We start from the raw sequence: 19,810 nt of genomic DNA, 5'->3' as shown, positions 1-19,810 counted from the left end.
TTGCCCTTCAAAGGTTAAGAGAAAAACAAATGTATGTGAAGTATTCCAAGTGTGAGTTTTGGTTAACAGAGGTAGAGTTTCTTGGACATGTGGTAAGCAAGGAAGGTATCAAGGTAGACCCTGTAAATATCGAAGCAGTATCTAAGTGGGAGCAACCAAAGACTCCGACGGAAGTGAGAAGTTTTTTTGGGCTAGCAGGATACTATCGAAGATTTGTAAAGGATTTCTCTAAGATCGCATCCCCATTAACCAAGCTAACCAGGAAGAACGAGAGATTCATTTGGACAGAGAAATGCGAATAAAGCTTCCAGGAACTGAAGAAGAGATTAGTATCAGCTCCAGTACTAGCATTGCCAGATGAGACAGGAAACTTTGTGATTTATAGCGATGCTTCTTTGAAAGGTTTAGGTTGTGTACTAATGCAACACGACAAAGTCATCACCTATGCCTCTAGACAACTAAAGCCTCACGAGCAGAAGTATCCAATCCATGATCTTGAGTTGGCAGCTATAGTATTTGCATTGAAATTGTGGAGACATTACTTGTATGGGGAAAACTGCAATATTTATACAGATCAGAAGAGCTTGAAATACATATTCACTCAAAAAGACCTGAACATGAGACAGAGAAGATGGTTGGAGTTAATAAAGGACTATGACTGTTCTATTAACTATCATCCAGGTAAAGCAAATATGGTGGCTGACGCCTTGAGCAGAAAAGAGAAGCTGAATATGGTTCAGATTGCGGACGAGTTAGCACGAGACTTGGAAAGGATAGAGATTGAAATTCGAATCCCCGGAGAAGGTAAGGATCAACTGTACGAGATTACCTTTCAACCTGCATTAATGAAAAAGATTAAAAGATGTCAAGAGGGAGTTATAGAACAAGAATTGGATAATCTAACAGGAGAAGAACTAGGCACCCAAAAGGATAGCCAAGAAATGTTTAGATTTTCTTCCAGAATTTGGATTCCCAATGTGACTAAACTGAAGAATGAAGTGTTACACGAAGCGCACAAATCTCAGTTTTCAATCCACCCTGGTAGCACTAAGATGTACCAAGATTTTAAGAGAAAATTTTGGTAGCAGGAATGAAGAAAGATATTGCAAATTGGGTTAGAAAATGTCACGTGGTCCAGACGGTAAAAGCCGAACATAAATGGCCAAGTGTATTTTTACAACCTTTGGATATTCTCCAGTGGAAATGGGAAGAGATTTCAATAGATTTTGTGGTAGGATTGCCAAAGACGAGAACTAATCACGATGTTATTTGGGTAATCATTGATAGATTGACAAAGTCAGCACATTTCCTCCCGATCAATGAAAAATATTCTCTGGAAAAGCTAGTTAAGTTGTATTTGGATGAAATAGTAACCAAATATGGAGTTCCTTTGTCCATTGTATCATATCGAGACCCGAGATTCAATTCAAGGTTTTGGACCAAATTCCAAGAATGTATAGGAACTAAGTTGAATATGAGTACCGCCTATCATCCTCAGACAAATGGTCAAAGTAAAAGAACAATATAGACTATAGAGGATATGTTAAGGGTTTGTGCTTTGGATTTTAAGGGAAATTGGGACGAACACTTACCTTTAATTTAGTTCTTGTACAACAATAGCTATTATGCCAGTATTGGAATGCCACCTTATGAAACTTTGTATGGACGCAAGTGCAGATCACCATTGTACTGGGATGAAGTAGGAGAGAAGAAAGTGTTAGGTCCTGAACTAGTTCAGAAGACCAAAGATACAGTGGTATTGATTCGAAAAAGGTTAGAAGCAGCCCAGGATAGACAGAGATAGAATGCATATTTGCATCAAAAATATATCAATTTCGAAGTAGGGTCATTGGTACTGCTAAAAGTCTCACCCTGGAAAGGATTAGTGCGATTCGGTCAAAAAGGTAAGCTTAGCCCCATATTTATAGGACCATTTGAAGTTTTAAAGAAAAATGGGAAAGTCGTTTTAGCGTTACCACCGCAACTGCAGCATATCCATAATATGTTCCACGTATCCATGTTGAAGCCTTATATTCCTGATTCGAATCAAGTCATAGAGTACGAACCAATTGAGCTTCAGCCAGATTTGTCCTATGTGGAACAACCAATCCAAATTTTAGATCGTAAAGAGCGAGTCCTTAGAAATAAATCAATCCCCATAGCGAAAGTCCTTTGGAGAAATCCTAGAGTAGAAGAGTCTACTTGGACTTAGAGTCAGACATGCTTGATAAATATCCTCATTTATTTAGTTAAGTCAGATTATGGGGACAAAATCTTTTTAAGGGGGGGAGGATATAACTTCTTATATTTTGTATTATTTTAAAAGTGTAATTATTGAATAATTAATTAAATAAAATATGTGTGTTGGTTTTGACAGTTGTGTGTTGGTTTTTATTAATTATCTGTGATTTATTTATATATAGGATTGAATTGTGTAACTACTTACTGAGTTGTATTGTTTTGTTTCGTTTTTAAAAGTATTTTATTGCAGTTTTATTCTCATAACCATTTGGATTGTCTCTAAAATTGTTTTTTCTGATTTTATAATTTTAATAGTTATTTTTAGGATTTTATAAAATTGAGAAATTAATATTTCATTAATTATTTATCATTAAATAATTTTATGATTACATTTATTTATAAAATCGGTATTTTATTCTAGGATTCTTCAAAAAATTTGAAACTCATATTTTATGAAGTTTATAATATTCTGAGAATTTAAAAATTATTTTGGAAATTTTTGGGATTAATTTCACTCGCGCGTTGATTCGTTTAAATTGTTAAACCGGGTATAAATTGTGTTTCAAAAATGATTAAAAAATTACAAAATTTATGTTTTATTAATCTCGGGATATTTATAAAATTTTAAAGTGTGTTCGGTAATTTTTTGGTTCATTTTTAGCGGCAGCTTTGCTCGATAAATCGTATAAGTGCGAGATAATTTTCGGTCCCCGGGTATTCCAGGGACACGTGTTAAAACCTTATAAACAGGGATTAACACGTATCCCCGTTATTTGTTATGTGGCTTCCTCACACAATTTAATAGCATAATTATTTTTTTACAATTCCTCCTCTTCATCTCTGTGTTCTCAATCTCTCTCTCTCGATTCTCTCTCTCTCTCTCTCTCTCTCTCTATCTATCTATCTCCCCCCGCTTCTCTTCCTCCCTCTGTTGCATTCTTTCTTCCCTGTTGTTCCTGGTTGGCGCCGTTCTTGTTTTTCTGACCCGTTTTCGGTGAGCCGCCACTTGATTGTCTTGCTTGGCTGGTTCGATTTGTGCTATTAATTTGTGTATATGCCTATGATTATATATGTGTGTACCTGTGTGTGATTGTGTGTATGTAAGTGTGTGTGGGTGGCGCAGTGGCACGTGTGTTTGTACGGCTGTGCAGTGTGTTTATCTGTTTGGTTGGTTTTTGGGCCTTGTAGTTGGGCATGGTTGTTTGGGCCTTGTTGGGCCGTTTGTGTGCAGTTAGTTTGGACTGTTGTATTTTTAATTTGTAATTCCTTTTTATTGTAGGGAATTGTTGATTAATATTCGTGATATTAATTATTCGTGCGAGAATAGTTTTAAAATAATCGGTGAAATTTATGTTGGAAACACGAAATTAATCGGGTACCCGTAAATTTTACCGCCGCTGACGATGAACTTCGGTGAGTCAACGGTGGACCGTGATGATACCATCTGAGTCCAAAATTTATAAAATAAATAAAATAATTCGTATAATTGGTTTTGTACGTAAATAATTATGGAATTATGGAAATTATGTTGTGTCGTGAATTGTGGAATGTTGTGAATTTGGACGTCAATTATGTTTCGACGGGTAGGTTTATAAAAAGAAAAGTTGTTGTCATAATTTTATCAAAATTTATTTTAAATAAGAGAAATATACTATATAATACAAAAACGTTTTACCCTTATATAAATACGGATTATGTGATTATGTGTATAATCGTTATACGAGTCGGGTTATCGGATTGGGTTATTAGGATTCGAGGATATCAAGCATGTTGATATAACTAATTAGGCTATTCTGTTACTCTAGATCTCAATCGAGTTTCGCCAGGACCGAAGTCAGCATAAAAACTACCTAGGGTTTTGTAAAGCGTTGCAAAGCAAGTACCCCTGACCATTCTTTTATGGTTCAGTACGTATGAACAGACTGTTGTTTTATTCTCGTAAAGGAACATAAACGTTTTAAGTTACGTATCCCTTATAGATATAAATAATTGTTTTCAAACCTGTTTTGGGGAAAAGTAGCGTCAAAAGGTACCTATCTCAAATGGAAATGATTTGTGAACCAGTTTTATGTGTGTTGTTAAAATGAATAATTTTTAAATGGGATAGGCACAAGTGTTTTGAAAACTAGATAAAACGATCAGATATGGGATATATAGGGGCTAGAGTGGCCTATTGAGATTGCGTAAGAGCCTAACTCAGTTGTGCGCATTACATAACCGATTAGTCCAACAGGTGAGAGACCTAGCTAGCCTCTGAGTTCCGGAACATGTATATGGGATGGCAGTTGGAGCCGTCTAGTATTGATAGCCTGATCAGTTGTCTTCACATTCTGTTACGTATCCGATTTGGCTTTGTGATTCCCGTAACGAAATAAGTGATTGATATAGTTGATTAATAAATGTGAATAGTATGCTAAAATTGGACTCTGGTACTTACACAGCACATAACTACTTTATTTTATAATGAGCATGATAATCAGTGATATCCAGTTACATCAGTTTTCTTTATTCACTGTTGTTCGAAATGATTTACAGATTAAGGATTTCATGATGATTTATGATTCTGTTCCTATAACTGTTTACTTTACCATTTTTATCTTGATATTCATATATTAGTGTTGCTGAGCGATTATGCTCACCCTTGCAACCTGTTATATATATATATATATATATATATATATCACAAATGCCTAGAAGACCAGTCAGACCTTGGCAGAACCGTGTTTCAGGCCCTTCAGGACCCGGCTCCTCAGAGGTAGTTAGTATCGGACCATGTGCGGTCTGATGAGTTGCTGAATAAGTTTAGTGTGTCAGAATTTTTGAATAAATGGTTTGTAGTAATGAATAACTTTAATCATACTTGAACCTGGATCGGATCTTGGTTTGGGGTCGTGATAGTTTAATATTAATAATAATCTTGTACTTTATATTGTGGTTTGTTGTGTTTAGTGACGTCAACTCCTGACCCCGGGGTTGAGGTCGTCATACATTTCCCTTGCAGCCTCTTGACACTAGCTTCAACTTAGTCATGAGAGACTTCTCTTACTCTCTTGTGATATTGCTTTTCTGGAGAATCAGACAGTTCTACAGGTTCCTCAGTAGTTAGTTGGAACTCAGAATTTGGATTGGATGCACTCTGTGTATTCAGCAATTTTATGTTTAATCTTGAGCAAGTACTGATTGTAATAAGCTTTGACTAGTCGTCTTTTCTTTGGCCCGAGGCTTTTTCCAGCATCACCAGTTGTGCCCTCTTTAGTTGGTAGTACAACTGGTTTTGGAGAAGAATTAGATGAAAGGTTTAGAAATCTAGAAGATAAGGTAGAATTGTCCTCATCTGAATCTGATTCTAATCCATCAAGTAGAAGTTTCCTCTTGACAATTTATGAAGGTTTAGAAGAATGAGGAACTTGAGATGCTTCATATTTTGACTTAGCTACAGCATGATTTATAGCACACTTAGCCATTTTTTTCTTTCTTTTTACAACAAGTGTCTTTTGGGAGACACCTGAGGTGGCTTCTGTTTGAGATTGTTGTGGTGGTTCAGTTTGTGGTTGGATTTGTGTTTGGTTTATTACGCTGAGGTGAGCTACATGGGGGTTTTTAATGGTAATTTCATGCAGCTTAGCACTTTGACTATTTAGTAAATCGTAAGTCTCAGGGAGTCATGCTAAAAGTAAGTTCCTAGCGACCAATGGTAACCTCAAGGGAGTTAAATTCAACTGCTTTTCATCTTGTAAAATTAAGTCAGGAAATGCCCTCTTTGTCAATTTAAACACTGACACTATTTGATTAAAGGGGATAGGGATATCAGGAAAATAAACATTGAAAATCAACTGACAGAATCTAGTATAATGTACTATATTTATTTCAGCATTTATCTTATCACCAATAAAAGACAAGACTACTCTACCATAATCATAATGTGAACCATGAATTTTGGAGAGTACCCTATCTGTTGTGTCATGATGGGCAAGGCATCAAAATTAGAAGATTTGTTGTTTTAAGCCTTTGTGATATAGTCGAAAAAGAAATTCAATTCTTTTCTGAGCCCATTCCTTTTTAATTGACCAAGGTTCTTCAAATCCTTGTCATAGCCTATCTCAGTGAAGAATCTCTTCATTTAAGTATCCCCCATGAATCTAGTATAGGAGGTATAAGTAGGCAATTGTAATGCATCCCTTACAGTTTGAGGAGTTAAAATCCTTGTCTTATTATCAAATCAAACACAAGGCTTGAAGATCCGTTAGCTCCTCCATCATCATAGATTCCATCCCTCCAGATAGCAAGCACTTGTTCACCAGAGATTGTGAGTGGAGCTGTGAGAGCAAACCCAATCTCACTGGATCTAAGAAAGTCCTGAAAAATGTGAAAATCAACATTCACACTGTTGTTATTCAGGATAGCAGAATAGTTGTTAATTACAAACTTTGCACCACCATAATCAAAGGATTTAGAAGTAGCAGGTGAAGTCATGGTAAATTTTTAAGATAAATTTCCGAACATAATTTAGGGTTTCAGAGTTTACTTCTTGAGAAAGGTAAAGTAGCATAGAGAAAATAATGGAGATAAGTAAAATATTATCTGAAATCAAAAATTGATTTCATATAACACATCACTCCACTAATTTAGTCACAATTCAGTTTAATGGGACACGTGGTAATTTACGATTGACTGTAAAAGTAATCATGTAAACTGAGTTAATGCATGCACAGTTCCCAAGAATAAAGTTATGCATTAAACGAACGTGTTCCATATCCTCACATCAACGTGTAAACATCTGTAACCATGAAAAATTACCCACTTGTGGCTAACTCAAACCTGTAATTACAATACTGATTAAAGCAATATTTGAATATCTTAAAAAATAGTCAATTAAAGTTTAATAATTATCAGTATTTAATCACGACTATCAGGATTTATCAGTCAACACTAGTTTGACCAATATCATAATTTAACAACTAATGCCAGGATCTATTAGTCAAAACAAGTTTCACTAATATCAGAGCATATACGCATAATCAGTAGTTTAACATGCAACTATCAACTAGGATTTATAGAAGTTAATTGCATGTTATCATGGCATCAGAATTTAACACAGTTAATCAGTATCTAGCAAGTACTGACACATAATAAGATATCATGCTTCAAATATCAGCAGTTATTAATTATCAGAGTTTGAGAAATGTCCTGATATCATTCCTAATTAATTCACTAGTCTTGTGAAAGTAGCTTCACAGAGAGGCTTGGTGAATATATCTGCTAATTGCTGATCTGTTAGAACAAAGACCAAATTCACTATACCTTCTTCCACATGTTCCCTTAAGAAATGGTACCTGATGCTGATGTGTTTAGTCATTGAATGCTCACTGGATTTCCTGTCATTGCAATAGCACTTTGATTATCACAATATATAGGAATAGCATAATAGTCTAACATGTTAGGTCACACACACTATAGAAGGGGGTTGAATACAGTGTATAGCACAATCAAATCCAATTCTAATAACACAAGTAACAGAAAACAGACTTTATTCAAAGCAATAATCTCTGTTACAATATGGAACTGTTCTCTCTCAGTGATGAACAAATATCACGAGAGCTGCTAGGGTTACAATAAATAATATTCTCGATAATGATAACACATATAGTGTAAACCCTATACATGTGTTTATATACTACACAGTAACAAGATAATCGCTAATTAATATGGAATATAATTCTGCTTCCTAAAATATATCAATCAGATATCTTTTCTTCTAAGTATTCTATTATTTATAGAATTCCTTCTTCATGCATATCTCTTCTTACATTTGTCTCGATCTTCTTTCTCCAATCAGCCGCATTCCTTATCTGAATGTTTCCTTTAAGTCCTGATATTATCTTCTGATAAATATCTCCTGAACCTTAAGTACTGATGACTTAAGTTCTGACTTCAGTATAAGTGCTGATTTCAGTTAAGTACTGATTTGTCCTATTTAAGTAAGATCTGAAAACTAAACATAAATCATATTAGTCATGACATTATCAAATATATCTAACAATCTCCCCCAACTTGTAAATTAGCATAATATACAAGTTTAACAGATATTTGATGATGTCAAAAACATTAAGTACAAATGCATGAGAAATTGACTAGATAACTACAACTTACAGTCCTTAAAGCTTTACCAAATTTAACTTCTGATAACAACTTCAGTCTGTATATATATCATAATTTGAGCAGTTGTAGATCTTGACTTAGCTTCACTTTCTGATCTCTCTGATGTCAGGAGTTGTTCTGAGATAGTTCTTTAACAAACATCTCTCAGCATATCTGAGTTCATCAATCATCCTCCTTTTAGCATCTTTAAGCTCTGCAGAATCTTCACCAGTTTGGAAGATAGCAGCCCTGAGATCATTAATTCTAGCTTTCCTTATGTCCAGATCCAGTCTGATCAAATATGCCTTGTCAGACTCAAGATTGAATTCTACAGCCTTATAACCCAGAAAGGTAGTTATAATCTTAGCAGAGTTAGGCTTCATCTCAACAATATCACCCTTGTGATCTCTGTATATTGGAAGATATGTGCTGCCAGACTTTACAGAATAAAGCCTTTTCTGTCTCTGAATTTGAGCCTTCAAATAGTTTGCAGAACTTTCTATTATTCTGTCATTCACTTGAAGTAAAAATAAAACATGTTCCAGTTCTTCAAAATACTTCAGTGGAATAGCATTTTCCCTTATGTGGTAAACCCTACCATCTGTCATGAAGTATAACAAGATGTGTTCTTTCAAGTAGGTATGGTAAACCATCTGTACAGATTCTAGTTGATTCGATCTTTCAGGAGTTGCTCCAACACCTGGTTCACTTAAGGAAGTTGGATCATTGGTTGTGTTCTGTACTCTTCTTTCATCAGCACTACCCAATCCAGATTTATCTCTTGCTTCCTTTCCAGTAACCACTCTTGCTTCAAAACCATTTGCTGCGGTCTTCAAAGGTTGAGTCTGTTTGGCTTTGGTGAATCCTGGTAGGAGTAACTTTGAGGATTTAATGAGCAATGTCAGAGGTTTCCTTTGATTTATCTTCTGATATCAAGTCAACTTGAGCTATGTCAGAGGTTACTTGCTTCTTTGTAATATCAGAACTAACTAAATCTTGACTCTGAACAACTTGAGCCATGTCAGAGGTTGTCTTAGAAATCTTTCTTGAAGTCAGAGTAAGATCAGCATCTTCAACAGTAATTTCTTCATCCACAGGAGGCACATAAACCTTTATAGGTTCACCAACTTTTTCTTTGCCTTTGGACCTTGGATCTATCTGCAATTGTGATTTAGCCTTGGTTGCCTCAAGATTTGTCCTTTCTCTTATCACAATGCTTTTGGCCTTAGGAAGTTTCTTTTTACCAACAGAAGCTTCAGACTTTGAATTGACTTTTTCTGACTTAAGTCTAGCTTCTTCTTCCAATAGACTCTCAAAGTCCATCCCTGGATTTTCTTTCAGAAATAACTGTCTTGAAATTTCTTCATCAAGATCCAAAAGTTCATCAGAACTTATTCTTTTACCAGTATCAGAAGTAATTCTTTTTCCAGTATCAAAACTTGTTCTATAACCTGTAGCTTCAGCTCTTCTTGATGAGAGACCTCTACCTTGACTATGACCTCCACCCATTTCGGAGTTTCCCTGGTCATCTTTTTCATCATCCTTCCCCTTCAGTGTCTTAACAGTTTTGCATTTGGACTTAAGTACCTTCTCCCCCTTTTTGGCATCAGCAGGTAAGAGAAGAGAGACAAGCAATTCCACTGAGGATTGTATTTCATCGAGTTGAGATTGCTGAGAAGCTTGATTTTTCAAAATTTCATCAATCTGAGATTGTTGCTTCTCTTGGGTCTTCTCAATGTAAGCAACTATGTCAAAGGTAGGTTTGGAAAAGTTTTTCTTTTCTAGCTTGACAAGTGTATCTTGCTGCATTAAGAGTTCTTGAACCCTGTTCAACTTATCTTGAGTGACAGACTATTGACCTTGAAGGTGCCTTGTAGTAAGTGCAGTAACTCTTAGCTGTGTCTTGAAATCATCATTAATTAGCATATCATCAGCTTTTGCCAAGTGCTCAGCAAGAATTTTTTCAGATGGAACAAAGGTAACTGCATTCCACTCCTTAGTCCACTCCTGTCCTCTAGGAGTTTCACTCCAAGGTACTGGTGCATCTCCTCGAACAAACTTTTTGACTAATTCAGATTTAGGAACAGGTTGTAGAGGTGCATGTCCTGAAGGACCAGCTTCATCAGCTTCTGCATTTGTAGCAGCATCACCAGTATCATCAGCATTTGCAGCATCAGAACTTACAGATTCAGCATTCTCTGATAAAAGAACAGTATGAGAGGCTATGGAGGCTTCAACATCATCCTCTAAGTGCTGATCTGCTTCCAAGTTCTGATCAACAGACATATTCCGATACTCACCTATAGTCTGATCTTCAATGTCTAGATGCAGAGAAGGTGTTGTAGACAATTCTGGAGTATTAGTAGCATCAGGAACTGGTGTTGTTGATGGATTAATTGGAGCTGTTGGAGCTTCTAAGTAGAGAACCTCGGGCACAACCAGGTTGTGAATATCAATTTCAGCACTTGTGCCTGGGTCTGCAGTAGATACTGGTTCATGTACAGGAGACACAGGTGGTGTATATGCTTTATCTATAGCAGTAGCTTCAGCAATTTCTGGCTCTTGGGAGATCAGAGATTCCTGATCTCCTTCCTTAGCTGCTGCTTCCTCATCATCTGAAACTGGCCTGTGATCTCCCTGTTTCTTTCTTTTCTTTGAAGATGGAGATTCCTTGGGAGTTTCAGCATAAGACATTCTTCTAAGCCTTTTGAGAAGCTTAGATCCCCCAATTCCAGTATCCTTCTAAAAAGGGACCTTCTCAGCTTCTTTAACAACAGGTTCTGATGCAGGAACCTGTACCTCACTGTCTGATTCATCTCTGTACAGTCTTTGTCCTCTTGGGCTTGGAAGATGAAGGCTTCACAGTATGTGCTGATGATGAAGGTTGAGTTATCTGTGAAGGTGTGAGATGTAGTCTGAGAGAGGGATGGGTAGGTTGAGGTGTATGTGAGGTATGTTCTGATGGTTGTTGTGGTGTATGGGATGTGGTGGTGGGTTGAACATCAGGGTAAACAGATCTGTAGGTTAGAGGATCACGTTTTACCAAGATCTGTTTTACAGACTGAGGTATCTGTAAGGGTCTAACCACCTTTTTCTTAAGGTCAGCATTTACCAAGTCATTAAAAGCCCGTTTTGCAAGTTTAAAGGGTGGAAATAAAGAACTGGCTAGTTGAGGTTCATTAGCACAGCAAAAAGTATATATAAGCTGACAGAATCTAGCAAAGTATACTACATTCTTATCCTCTGTCATCATATCCCCTATAAAGCCTAGCACAGCACTTGTAAAATCAAAATGAGTTTGGTGAATAATAACATACCCGATGTGCTGACTCATAATAGGAATGCATCAAAGTTGGAACACTTATTGCCGAATGCTTTAGTGATGCAGTCGAAGAAAAAACTCCATTCCTTTCTGATATGTGCTCTTTTCAACTGTCCAAGCTTGGCCAAACTCTTCTCATACCCCAAATTGGCATGAGCTGCTGTAGAACGGGTTCCTCCGGTGTTGAGAAAACGTAGCCTTCTGGTAAGTGTAGGGCTTTACGAACTGCTCCAGGAATTACCACATGCTCAACATCATTTACTTCGAAAATAATGCTCGGAGTACCAGTAGCACCACCATTATCAAAATGCCCAGTCCGCCAGAACATCAGGACTTGTTGGCTAGAAATGACTTGAGGCTGGGTTAATGCATACCCAATCTCACTGTGTGCTAGAAGATCTTGCACAAAGTGCAAATCAGATGGAGCTTCATCATGATTTAAGATTGCAGTATAGTTGTTGGGTATAAACTTGGCTCCATCTATAATCAAATCCTTAGGTGCCATGAGAAAAAAGGAGAAATAAGATTGCCTATAAGGTGTTTGATAAAATGTCTGTAAGAAAAAAAATGTCAGGAGATGAGAGAGAATAAAAGTAAAGAAAGAGAGATAAAGTGTGAAAGTAAATAAAAGATTTTACAATCGTCTCTCTCTTTTACTTATACAAGGTAGAAAAAGTAACTGTTGGACACCTGTCAGACATGCAGCAGTAAAGAATAATTAATAGGCACGGGAAAACAGTAATCATTACTTATCACATGCAGTTTTTCAAGGAAAAACCATTCCACTTACCAAGTAATCCCATTAATTAAGGTAGTTCAGTTTTAATTTAAAATTTAAACTGTTCCCACTTAAAAAATTATTTTTACTGCGAGACCAATATTCTGTATAAATACACTATGTGAGAGAATGACCAAAAAATAATCAAGTAAACAGGTACTGCCACATCAGAATTAGAATTTGATTTGTATCAGATATAAAAATGGTCATCAGAATATGGGTAAATCGGGATTTAAAAATGCATCAGAATTTCAAACAACTCAGAGACAAAATCTTGCAAAAATATAAATTTTCATTAATATATTGAGAAAATACATTCATGAAATTGAAATTATAGCAAAAATTACAAGATTGTCCTAAGCTACAAATCCTATTTCTTCTTCCTACTTTCAACAAAAAGAACAGCGAGACGAATGATTCGCTCCTGCTGTCGAAGAGCTTCCAACTGTTCTTCTTCCAGTCGCTCAACATGGCGATGGTAATCCATATAGAAGAACAAGAGGTCTATCAGAACCTCTTGGGGAACAGAGTCCCAAACCTCATCAGGAATGGCAGTAACATGCCATTTCTACTGCCATTCTGGACAACTCATGGTGAGAGAGAAAGTATCATAGTTCAGAGCTAAGTTGTAATTAACCATGATTGTGATGAGTGAAAAAGAAATGAGTTTGAGAGTTTGAGTGTAAATGAAAGATGTACTGGCTTGAATGAAGTGCTGGTTTATATAGGCAATAGAATGCCAGGAGATGCAAGGAAAATTTAATGCTGACAGGTAGAAATAATTCTACCTCGTCTCCCTAGACTGAGGAGAATAAAAACAGTAATTGGAAGTGTAAAACAGGGTTTAATGTGCACAAGAAACAAGTAAACATTACTGTGCATGGACGTGGACCACTAACCCTAAGTGTATTGACTGTTAATATCTCACCCGAACATATTCTGATTTAAAATAAGACTGTTTCAGATTTTAACCACAAATAAGTCAAGTAAAGGATGAGAATTTAATATCAACACTTAGACTTATATCAGAACTTAACAGTCATCAGAACATGATTTCTTAACTCGAAAAATGAATGCCTATTTCTGCAAATCTTCACACAAATTCTGATTTCGGTTCTTCAGAACTTAATCATCAGAACTTCCATCATAACTTGTCCTCAGATTTTATGCAATCTGACACATAAACTGTTCATCTAAAACAACATTGATCACCACAGGAATTTTCATCATTCATATGGAGTGTAAGTGTGTGCATTAAGCTAAATATCAGACAAAGAGTAAAGTCTGATTCACTTCAGTACATCTTAGAAATAAGGCATAACTAAGAACTTTACTTAAAATCTGTTATTATTCTGAAGCCTACTATTGAATGAGTTCATGCATGAGTCCACCTCAACTGTTTAGTGCTTATTTTATGCATCTTTTGAAATTCCATTTTACAGTGGCTTCTCAGTGTAAGTGAGTCACGACTGCTTATCAGAATTTATGCTATTATCAGAGTATTTCTCCAGTAATCATAGAGTGTGAAAAGTCACCAAGAAAAATAATTATTTGCTTTTCTGATGCATATTACTTAATACCAGCAATACACTTGGGTCGTCCCTTCCACATTTTTACTCTAGATCTCAAAGGAGTACCTGATTTTTATTCCTTGTTCTTCTCCTTTTTCTTTTGATAAGTGAGGTTTATCAGCACTTAGTACATTCACCAGATTTACTAACATCAGAGCTTGATAGATGAGAAGCATTATTCTAGTTTTTGACTTAGTAATAAGATAGATAAAGTAAACTTAACTAAGCTCAATATCAGAATTTGCTTGTGTCAATAGATTTCCACATAAATAATTACTTCTAACATGGGATCTTTAGAATATTAAAGACTACTAAGTCAGCATCTAGCACAGTTATCCTCATAGAAGTGAATAGTCATAGAAACATTCATATCACTATCAGAGTTTAGAAATTCACATCAGACAACAATCAGTACTTAAGCCATTTTCAATTAAGCACAGAATACACAAAGATAGTAATATCTATAAATACTGATCATAAAGTCTGATGCAGCAGAACAAAAGCTAAGCAGATTTAGAGAAAGAACCTGAAACCATTCCAAGTTCATTTACCAATCTTGTAAAAGTAGCTTCACACAGTGGTTTTGTGAAGATATCTGCTAGTTGTTGATCTGTTGGAACAAAGTGCAATTCCACTGTACCTTCATCCACATGTTCCCTTATGAAGTGGTACTTAATGCTGATGTGCTTTGTCATTGAGTGTTGAACTGGATTACCTGTCATAGCAATAGCACTTTGATTATCACAGTAAATAGGGATTTTAAAATATGTTAACCCATAATCCAGTAACTGATTCTTCATCCAAAGAATCTGTGCACAACAACTTCCTGCAGCAATGTACTCTGCTTCTGTAGTTGATGTGGAAATTGACTTTTGTTTCTTGCTAAACCAAGAAACTAATCTGCCTCCAAGAAATTGGCATCTTCCACTTGTGCTTTTCCTGTCAATTTTGCAACCTGCAAAATCTGCATCTGAGTAACCTATTAATTTAAAATCTGATTCTCTGGGATACCACAATCCTAGATCAGTTGTTCCCTTAAGATACTTGAATATTCTTTTCACAGCTGTTAAGTGAGGTTCTCTTGGATCTGCTTGAAATCTTGTACAAAGACAGGTAGCGTACATGATATCAGGTCTACTAGCAGTTAGATAGAGTAAAGAGCCAATCATACCTCTGTAATCAGTAATATCTACTGATTTACCAGTATCCTTATCCAATTTTGTTGCAGTGGCCATGGGAGTGGATGCACTTGAACAATCTTGCATTCCAAATTTCTTCAGCAAGTTTCTGGTGTACTTGGTTTGACAAATAAAAGTGCCTTCTTCATTCTGCTTGACTTGAAGGCCCAGAAAATAGCTAAGTTCTCCCATCATACTCATTTGATATCTTGACTGCATCAGTTTGGCAAACTTCTTGCAAAGTCTGTAATTTGTAGAACCAAAGATGATATCATCAACATATATCTGAACCAAAAGTAAGTCCTTTCCATGGTTGAGGTAGAACAGTGTTTTGTCAATAGTTCCTCTGTTAACTCCACTTTCCAGAAGAAACTGAGCTAAAGTCTCATACCATGCTCTCGGAGCTTGCTTAAGGCCATAAAGTGCTTTATCAAGCCTGTAGACATGATTTGGATATTTTGGATCTACAAAGCCTGGAGGTTGTTCAACATATACTTCCTCATCCAATTCTCCATTGAGAAAAGCACTTTTCACATCCATTTGAAAGACAGTAAACTTTTTGTGAGCAGCATAAGCCAAAAATATCCTTATGGCTTCCAGTCTAGCAACTGGTGCAAATGTTTCATCATAATCAATTTCCTCCTGTTGAGAATATCCTTTTGCAACCAACCTTGCTTTATTCCTTGTTATTATGCCATCACTATCAGTTTTGTTTCTGAACACCCATTTTGTACCAACAACAGATCTGTTCTTTGGTCTTGGCACTAGGGTCCAGACTTTGTTTCTTTCAAATTCATTTAACTCTTCCTGCATTGCTTGCACCCAATCAGTATCTTGAAGAGCTTCTTCCACTTTATTTGGTTCAGTCTGAGAATGAAAAGAGTTGTAAAGACATTCACTTGAAGTTGTTGTTCTAGTTCTGACACCTGCATCAGGATTTCCTATTATCAAATCAGGTGTATGTGATTTAGTCCACTTCCTTGCAGATGGAAGGTGTTCTCTAGAACTGGATGCTCCCCCATGATCCATGCCATCTTCATCAACATCTTCTGATGCTCCCCCTGAAAGTATGCTCTCCGAATTGGATTCTTCAGAATTTAAATTTTCAGAATTATCAGAACTTGGCTTATTAGAACTTGATGAATCAGAACTTGAAGAGCCAGTTATATGTTCTGATGCTTCTTGAGATGTGGTTATATCTTCAGTATGCTCTCCCTGTACAGGTGCATTTTCCTTTGGCATAGTCACCACAGTTTCAATAACATCAGATTTTAATCCATCAGAGTTTGCTGTATCAGAATTTAGACTGTCAGGATTTTCAGTATCAGAATTTAAGTCTTCATTTTCGAATCTCAGCTGATCATGATCATAGAAATCTCCAAGTCCGGTAATCTTCTTATCATCAAAGGAGACATTGATTGATTCCATGATAACTCTTGTTCTTAAATTGTAGACTCTGAAGGCTTTTGTGGAAAGTGGATATCCAACAAAAATTCCTTCATCAGCCTTTAAATCAAATTTTGATAGCTGTTCAAGATGAGTCTTAAGAACAAAACAATTGCATCCAAATACATGAAAATACTTCATATTTGGCTTCTTTTTCTTCACCATCTCATATGGTGTCTTTCCATGCTTGTTAATGAGTGTTGCATTCTGAGTGAAACAAGCAGTATGCACAGCTTCAGCCCAAAAGTATGTTGGAAGCTTTGCTTCATCAAGCATAGTTCGTGCAGCTTCAATGAGAGTTCTATTCTTTCTTTCAACAACTCTATTTTGTTATGGAGTTCCAAGAGCAGAAAATTCCTGCTTGATTCCATGGTCTTTGCAGAACTCTTCCATTGTAAAATTCTTGAACTCAGTGCCATTATCACTTCTTATTATTTTCATAGAGTCTTTAACCAATTTATCCAGTTGCTTGACATGATCAATCAAGATAGATACAGTTTCACTTTTTGTGTGCAAGAAATACACCCATGTGTATCTGGTGAACTCATCCACTATAACCATAGCATATTTCTTCTCTGTAATAAACATGACATTTACTGGACCAAATAGATCAACATGTAGTAGGTGATAAGGCTCAAGAATTGATGATTCAGTCTTGCTCTTGAAAGAAGATTTTCTTTGTTTAGCCTTCTGACATGAATCACAAAGGCCGTCAGGAGAAAATACTGACTTTGGAAGTCCTCTCAATAGATCTTTCTTGACTAATTCATTTATATTGTTGAAATTTAAATGAGAGAGTTTCTTGTGCCAGTTCCAGCTTTCTTCAATTGATGCTCTACTCATCAGACAGATTGCAGAACCATCAGTACTTGTTGAAAGCTTGGCTTCATAAATGTTACCATGCCTGTATCCTTTCATAACAACTTTTCCTTTAGATTTACTTACAACTTCACAGTGTTCTTCAAAGAAATCCACATAATAACCTCTATCACAGATTTGACTAACACTTAGCAGATTGTGTTTAAGTCCTGAGACCAGAGCTACTTCTTTAGTGATGACATTCCCAAGATTGATATTACCATATCCCAATGTTTTTCCAATGTTGCCATCTCCATAAGAAACACTTGGGCCGGCCTTCTCCACAAAGTCTGATAGCAAGGCTTTATTTTTAGTCATATGTCTTGAACATCCACTATCCAGAACTAGGATAGTTTTCCTGTTGCCCTGCAATCACAAAGACCACTAATGATTAGTTTTAAGGACCCAGACTTGCTTGGATCCTTTGGCCTTATTAAGTTTGTTAACATTTGCAGCGGTTTTAGCATCAGAGTCTGATAGTGTAAATTTTAATAAGAAAAATGTTAACATAAACTCTCATGCTAAAACTGTTGCAAATGTTAACAAACTTAATCTTTCAGAATCTGAAGTGTCTGTTCAGCTTTTCTTCTTTGTGACAAGAACCTTGCCTTTGTCACTCTTCACTTTCTTGGAATCAGGAGATATGTGGCCTTTCTCACCACAGTTGTAGCATTTGACATTTGTGTAGTCTCCTCTGTCAGACTTCCCTCCTTTATCTTCAGATTTTCTGAAATTCTTCTTATCAGAACTTGCACCTTTCCTGGAAAACTTCTTTCCCTTCCTGAACTTCCTATATGCAATCCTTGTGATTCCTTTCACCATAAGAGCACACAGCTTCATCATCTCTTCATCAGCATCCATCTCAGGCAAGCTTTTAGTTTCTGAGTCATCGTCACTATCAGAACTTGATGACTCAGTATCAGACTTTGTGATGAGCGCTTTTCCCTTGCCTTTCCTTGAGGTTGCTGCCTTGGGGGATTCTTCTTCAGCCTTAAGCGCAACTATCCTTGACTTTCCTCCTTTCCTCTTGCTTCTTTATTCCATCTCAAGTTCATGAGTCTTGATCATCCCATAGATTTCATCAAGAGTCATTTCATCAAGATTATAGTTGTCTCTTATAGTTATTACCTTCAAATCCCAACTTTCAGGAAGAGCTAACAGAAATTTAAGGTTTGAATCTTCAATATCATACTCATTATCAACTAGTGACAAATCATTCAAGAGTTTGACAAACCTGTCATATAAATCAGTCAATGACTCATTAGGCTTTGAGTCAAAGTGTTTATACTCTTGAGTGAGTATTGTCTTCCTGTTCTTCTTAATCGAATCAGTTCCTTGACATCTTGTTTCCAAGGCATCCCATATCTCCTTTGCAGTTTTGCAGTTTATTACCCTGTTTGACATTACATTGTCAATTACACTATGCAACAAATGTCATACATTAGCATCCTTAGCAATTGATGTGATATCTTCAGCAGTGTAATCGCTCTTCTCTTTTAGTACAGACTTTGCTGCTTCACATGCAACTGCAACTGCGAGTTTTGTTGGATTATGAGGTCCTTCCTTGATTCTATCAAGATATTTTGGATCTGTAGCTTCCAGAAACATAGTCATCCTCACCTTCCATATGGGATATTCAGATGGTTTCAATATGGGAACTCTAATAGTCTCATATCGACTGTGGATTTGGTTGGAGTTTTTGCTTCAGACATGATTGTTTTTTGATCTTAAACTGTTTGTGTGTTAACAGATAGGCTCTGATACCACTTGTTAGGTCACACACACTGTAGAAGGGGGTTGAATACAGTGTATAGCACAATCAAATCGAATTCTAATAACACAAGTAACAGAAAACAGACTTTATTCAAAGCAAAAACTCTGTTACAATATGGAATTGCCCTCTCTCAGTGATGAACAAATATCACGAGAGCTGCTAGGGTTACAATAAATAATATTCTCGATAATGATAACACATATAGTGTAAACCCTATGTCTGTGTTTATATACTACACAGTTACAAGATAATCGCTGATTGATGTGGAATATAATTATGCTTCCTAAAATACATCAATCAGATATCTTTTCTTCCAAGTATTCTATTGTTCATAGAATTCCTTCTTCATGCATATCTCTTCTTACATTTGTCTCGATCTTCTTTCTTCAATCAGCCGCCTTCCTTATCTGAATGTTTCCTTTAAGTCCTGATATTATCTTCTGATAAATATCTTCTGAACCTTAAGTACTGATGACTTAAGTTCTGACTTCAGTATAAGTGCTG

This window comes from Apium graveolens, chromosome 3 (genome assembly GCF_009905375.1).
Source record: "Apium graveolens cultivar Ventura chromosome 3, ASM990537v1, whole genome shotgun sequence".
NCBI lineage: Eukaryota > Viridiplantae > Streptophyta > Magnoliopsida > Apiales > Apiaceae > Apium > Apium graveolens.
This window is presented reverse-complemented; position numbering follows the sequence as displayed.